Below are 6096 nucleotides of genomic sequence, written 5' to 3' on the forward strand. Positions count from 1 at the left end.
AATATTACATAAGGGTAGGTGAGAAAGTAGGCAAGATCAACATTGACACACAACTTGAAGGGTTGTGAAATGATGGAGGAAATATCTTGAGGTGTAGATGCATGAGGAAGTAAGAGAATTTTGGAAGGAGATGGAGTGGAAGCATTTGGAAGCTTCTTAGGAAGATTTTTGGAAGAAGATGGAGTGGAAGCCTTTGAAAACTTTAATGTCAACTTTGAATTATTTTCAATATTCAAGTCTTCCAAAAAAGACTTGGGAATTCATATAGCTTTAGATTTTTCTTTTCATTTGGATGCTTCAGAACACATTTCTTCAATGATGGATTTAGCAATCCATATTTTCTTTGATTTATCTCTTTGGGTAGTAAACCTTTGTGTTCTCTTGAATAATTGTTCTTTCTTTTCATTCACATGTCAATTAGATTGAACATAGTGATATTCATTTTTTAATGGATTCTTATGTTTCTTCTTAGATTGATCATCCAAATTGCATCCAAAAGACTTGGGATTTGTGGATAAAGAAGGATTATATGACTGCTTCATATGGATAGATGAATGATAATTCATCAACGATGAGTGTCTTTGTTGATCTTGAGGTATGATAGGAGAGATAGGAGATAGCATAGGAGTGAAAGTAGGAGATGGAGGAACATAAGGTCCCAATATAGATGGAAAGTTTGAAGGCTTTAGCTTTGATAGATAAGGACCAAGGATAGATTTAGGAGATGTGAAGGGATAGTGAATAGGGATATTAGTATTTTTAGAGTGAGAAATGTGACCAAGGCCATCAATAGACTCATGAGTATCTTTAATAGGAGCAAAACCTTTGATAAGAGTATTTGAAGTTTGAGGATAGTTTTGAGGTTAACGTGGAGAATTAGAACAAGAAGGGATTCTTTGATCTTGACAAGTTTCTTTGGATAAAATAGGCATACAATTTTGTTCACGAATTTTACTAAGCTCAAGGGAAATAGTAGAAGTAGTGTCTTCATAATACTTAGGAAGTCGATAAGACATAGGATATGGAGGGGTGACATCTTGAAGGAGATGAAGGGGTTCTTGATCTTAATCTTTCTTGACATTTTTATCTTTATCTTTTTGAGAGTCCTCTTGACATGGAGCCACTTCTAAGGACAAGGAAGTATGTGAGGTTTTCATGATAGGATCTTGAAGGGGTAACAAAGGACTAGTTGAAGTGGGCATAGTAGACATAGTGTCACATGAAGGCTAAGGATATTTAGTCTTAGAAGCATGAAAATGGTTTTTAGCCAAGTGTAGATTAGATTAGGTTTCTTTAAGAGGTAGCCCTTGAGGATAACTATAGGGAACCCCATGAAAAGTATTAGAACCTTTTTTTGATGGAATAATGTTGGATAGCTTTGATGTTTTGAGAGATGCATAAGTATTGGAAGAAATGGAGGTATCAAGGAAACTATCACTAGACATAGGTTCATCAACATGATCTTGCTCAAGAGAAGTATCCTCATCATATAAGGCTTTAAGAATTTCAACATCAATGATTCTATCATCAATAAGATCTTGAATTTGTACATTCAATGCAATACAATGTTGAGTTTATGACCTTTTTATTTATGGTAGCCGTAATAGTGATCATCTCTCTACCAATAATGTTTTACCTCAAGTTCATAAGTTGTAGAAAATTTGTATGGTAAAGTAATGATCTTTTTTGCAACTAAGGTCTCAAGCACCATTTCATATGAAAATCCCAAAGGAGTAAAAGTTCTCTCAAAAGTATGTCTAGGACCATTTTTTTCGTTCTCATCTTGGTCAAAGATAGGTCCATCATGAAATATTGGCATATTTTGAAAGAAGTTATCACTCACCTTCTCTCTGAAGAGGTCTTTGGATCTAGAAGATGAAGAAAATTAATGTCTTGGAGTATAAGATGTAGTCCTTAAAGAAGATGATTCACATTTATGTAAAGATCTTAATGAATATTCATGTAATGATGTAATCTCTTTCTATAGAACTTTATTCATTTCTATCATGTGTCTAGGGAGACTAGCACATAAGTCTTGATATTTTTTAAAAATAGAGGAGAACTCATGATAATCTAGACTTGACTAAGGTTTGGTAGCATAAGGTTTGAATCCCATAGTGGTTTTGAAAACATATAAAAGGAAAGAATCCTTAAGGTTCAATGTGATGGATGTGTCTCCTTTTGTTCGAAATGGGGAAGGTTATAAATATTCAAGAAAATCAAACAAACCAACAACATATTCAGGTTTCTATAAGGATGCACAAGCTCAACTGGGGGATGTCCTCAATATATGCAAGGTACGTGAGGTCCAAACCAATAAATGAAAAATAATATTGCGAAATAGACAAGGGGAAATGGTAACCAAATATCCACCTTCACTTCCCAAAGGCATAAATTTCTTTGTGGCTTAATCAAGATTGAAAATATTGCTATTTCCAAGAGACCTATCTTTAGATTCAAGTCACGCTATTTATACTCCATTGGAACATGGGAGTCGAGGTCATCCCCTAGAGTGATCACTTCTATAAGAAGGCCCCCTAAAAAAAAAATCAAGATCCCTTATTTTTGTTCCCCTCAAACTCCTTAATAAGGATGCAAGAAGAAAATATCAATAAGAAAATCTTGGGGATTAAAAGACAAAAGGGATTTTTCATTTTAAGCCCCATTTTTTCAATGTTGGGAAGACACACTGAATAATTTGACAAAAGAAAGAAAATTATTTTAAAATGAGAATGAAAAAAATGATCACTTTTTACAATTCAAATGAGAAGGTTTGGAATGTGTGCACCTTGATTTCATGCTTTCCAATTTTTTCCTTTTTTTGGCTCTTTAGACCTCCAAATTACCTTCAATAACTTAAATAAAGTGCATGAAATGATGAAGAAATAGGAAAATTCACATGAAAATCTATTTAACTATTTGATTCCATGAAAAATGACAACTCATATTATGCATTGGAGATTGTGCAAATAAAGTACAAGTTAATCATTATTTTCAACCTAGTCAACAAGATTGGAACTATATGCCATGAATTCAAACCCAAAACCCTATATACTAAAAATATTACCCTATTCAAAAATAGAAACCTTTCCAAAAATGTTAGAATTTCAGAAAAATATTATCATTTGTGCCCTAGGGAGTCATTTTTTCAAAATAGACGAGATTTTACAAAATCGGAATATTTAGCCTTATAATGATCTCTAAAATAAAAATACAAAAAACCAACCCTATTTAGAATTCAAATACATTTCCAATACTATAGAATTTTCTTTTAAAAATTCTAATTTACACCCTAAAATGATTTTTTATTAAAAATCAAGAAAAAATTATAAAAAATATAAAATACCTCATAATAATCTAAACATTTCACTAAAGCTTCTTTGATAAGTCATTAACCTACAAAAAATAATTCACACAAAAAAAACCTTGTCATTTGTGAGATATGATCAAATCTTTAAGATCTATGGTTTTTCATCTCCAAACAAATCTACACAAGGGTGATAGCTCCAAAAATAGCCAAAACTAGCATGCAAACATGGGCTGCCCTACGGTGGGTGCCAAATAATGTGTGATAAAATGTTGACACACTTCTATGAATCATTATATCCAAGATTTTTCAATAATGAGATCTCAAATGGCAATCCATAGCTCTCTATTCATGGAGTGCAAGGGTTTGTAATGGAGGCCCTTGGTTTGACCTAGTTTGTGCCCATGGAAGTACACCTTAAAATGAGAGATTCAAAGATAAAAATATGCATATAAATGAAGATGCAAGCTAATCTAAATGATAACAATACAAAGCAATACAAGAAAGGATATCTAATCTATGAAAGGAAATAACAATGCAATATTAATCCATGAAAAAAAATATCACTCTAAGATAAAGTGAAAATGCAAGGATGAAACCTCATGATGGAAGCCATGGATGCAAGAGAGAATAAGACAAGAAGAGAGAAGTAGTAATGAAGCTCCAATGTCCAAACACTAAGGCTCAAACTTCTTCTCCAAAATCGCTCTCTAATCCTATAGCATAACAATACTATAGCAACGAACTATTTTCTCTATATCCAAATGAGGAGAGGACTCCTTATAAAGGAAAATGTGGAGGTGGGAGGCTTATCACAACCAATATGGGATAATAGAGTTTGATCCATGTGAGATAAAATTCCACCAATGAGAAAAGTGGAGTGTTTGAGAAGAAAGTGGAAAGAGGAAAAAGAGGAATTCCACCTAGAAATATGTGTATTTAAGTGTAGAGGAAAAAATAATTTATTTATCTTCATTTAATTTATTTCCTTTTTTCATCACAAAGAAATATTTAAGTGGGTATTTATTTATTTAATTACAAGAGGGCTTTTTTTTTAATTAAAAGGGAATTTTATTTTTTTTAATTAAAAGAGAAGTTTTCTTTTAATTAAATAAGATTTAGAATAAGACGATCAAACCTTAGGAAATATTGAAATAATTGAATTAATTAAAATTTGATCAAGGGAAATGATTTGATGTGGTTTAATAATATATTGCAATGCATTGATTTAGGAAATCAAAAAATTGATTCAAAAAATTTATAAATTGAAGAATGGGGGCCCATAGTCCTGGCAACCATTTTAGGGTGCATACAGTAACCACATAAGCATGTGACAATATAAGATAAATTGCATAGTTAAAATAAGAAACCAAAGGGAAGCTAAAAATTCTTCTAGAGTTCTTTATGGTAGAACCTAGGGTTTTAATGATGAGAAAGACATGGTTTTTCTTTACATGTTCGACTATGGATTCTTGGAGAGTTCTTTATGGTAGGACCTAGGGTTTCATTAATGAGAAAGATATTTTTTTTCTATGCATGTTCAACTATAATTTGTATAGAGATACAATTAAAATGAACTGAAGGCATAAAAAAGTAAGAAATCATAAGAGAGAAATGAGGCATGCTCTCACAAAAATCAAGGATTTTTTTATTTCTTTTGCATACAAATTGTTAGATCCAACTCAAATTTAAGTGAGATAACCTCCCCCATCATCTAGGTTTGACTAATCAATAAAGCGAGATTAGAAATTTATAATATAGTTATGGTGACACGATTGCAACTTTTTTAGTCAAGTAGTTATGGTTATTTTATGTGTATCTCCTTTGCAATGCTACAACTGATGTGTATTTATAGTGTATAATGTATCATTACAAAAAATGTCTAGATTTGATAATTATTTATCTAGGTCATAAGACCTTATATAGATGTCATATAATGACATATACTTCATGTGCATTGTTGTGTCAACTCTATGATGGTTATGTTAAGAAGTGAAAAAGTGAGAGTCCACCATCAATGGATGTGTCTTAGCATAGGGAAAGACCACCGTACGATAGAGGTAATCTCAGCATGTAGTGAGGAGACAAGATTCATGTGTAGTGAATAATTCAACAATTGGAGACTATTGTACATAAATTCAAGTATACAAAGTACAACTTCACCATACAGTGTGAGAAATCTCCCAAAGTCATAGTTTGGGTACGGTGAAGGAGGCATTGGTTTGGCATATAATCATACTATGGGTGCCTGATACTAAGAGAGTGACTTTTTCTCAATGCCCAAGTGAGTGTCTAACGCTACAAGGACTCAATGATACAAAAGAGAGTGATTCTTTCTTGATGTTAAAGGGAGTTTTTGACATTGAAGGGACCCACCAGTGGCCAAAGGGAATGTTCCTTATATAGTGATGCTCTCAGCGAATGACCAATAGTTAGATTGGTAGACCATTTTGCCTACAATGGTTTCTTTACCAAATTCTATAACAAATTTTAGTGTGCATAAATTGTTACAATATTTGTGAAGAATTGTATGTTGAAAATCAGGTTGATTATAAAGGAAATTGCAATGTGTGAGAAATCCAGAGTAATTGTATGTAAATTTTATATAGTAATACAAAAGTTTTCATAGGGTTTTGAGTGGTGGCATTTTTTCCCGAAATAATTTCCCACATTAAAATATGGTGTTTTCTCTTTATTTTGTATTTTCTATTATGTTTACTTGCAAATCTCTAGGATTTATCATTTCTTATTTTTCATATTATCTGGCATTCGGAAAGAGTTTTTGCACA

Source organism: Cupressus sempervirens, chromosome 5 (genome assembly GCF_028749045.1).
Source record: "Cupressus sempervirens isolate cs-2001-9-10 chromosome 5, ASM2874904v1, whole genome shotgun sequence".
In the NCBI taxonomy this organism is placed as follows: domain Eukaryota; kingdom Viridiplantae; phylum Streptophyta; class Pinopsida; order Cupressales; family Cupressaceae; genus Cupressus; species Cupressus sempervirens.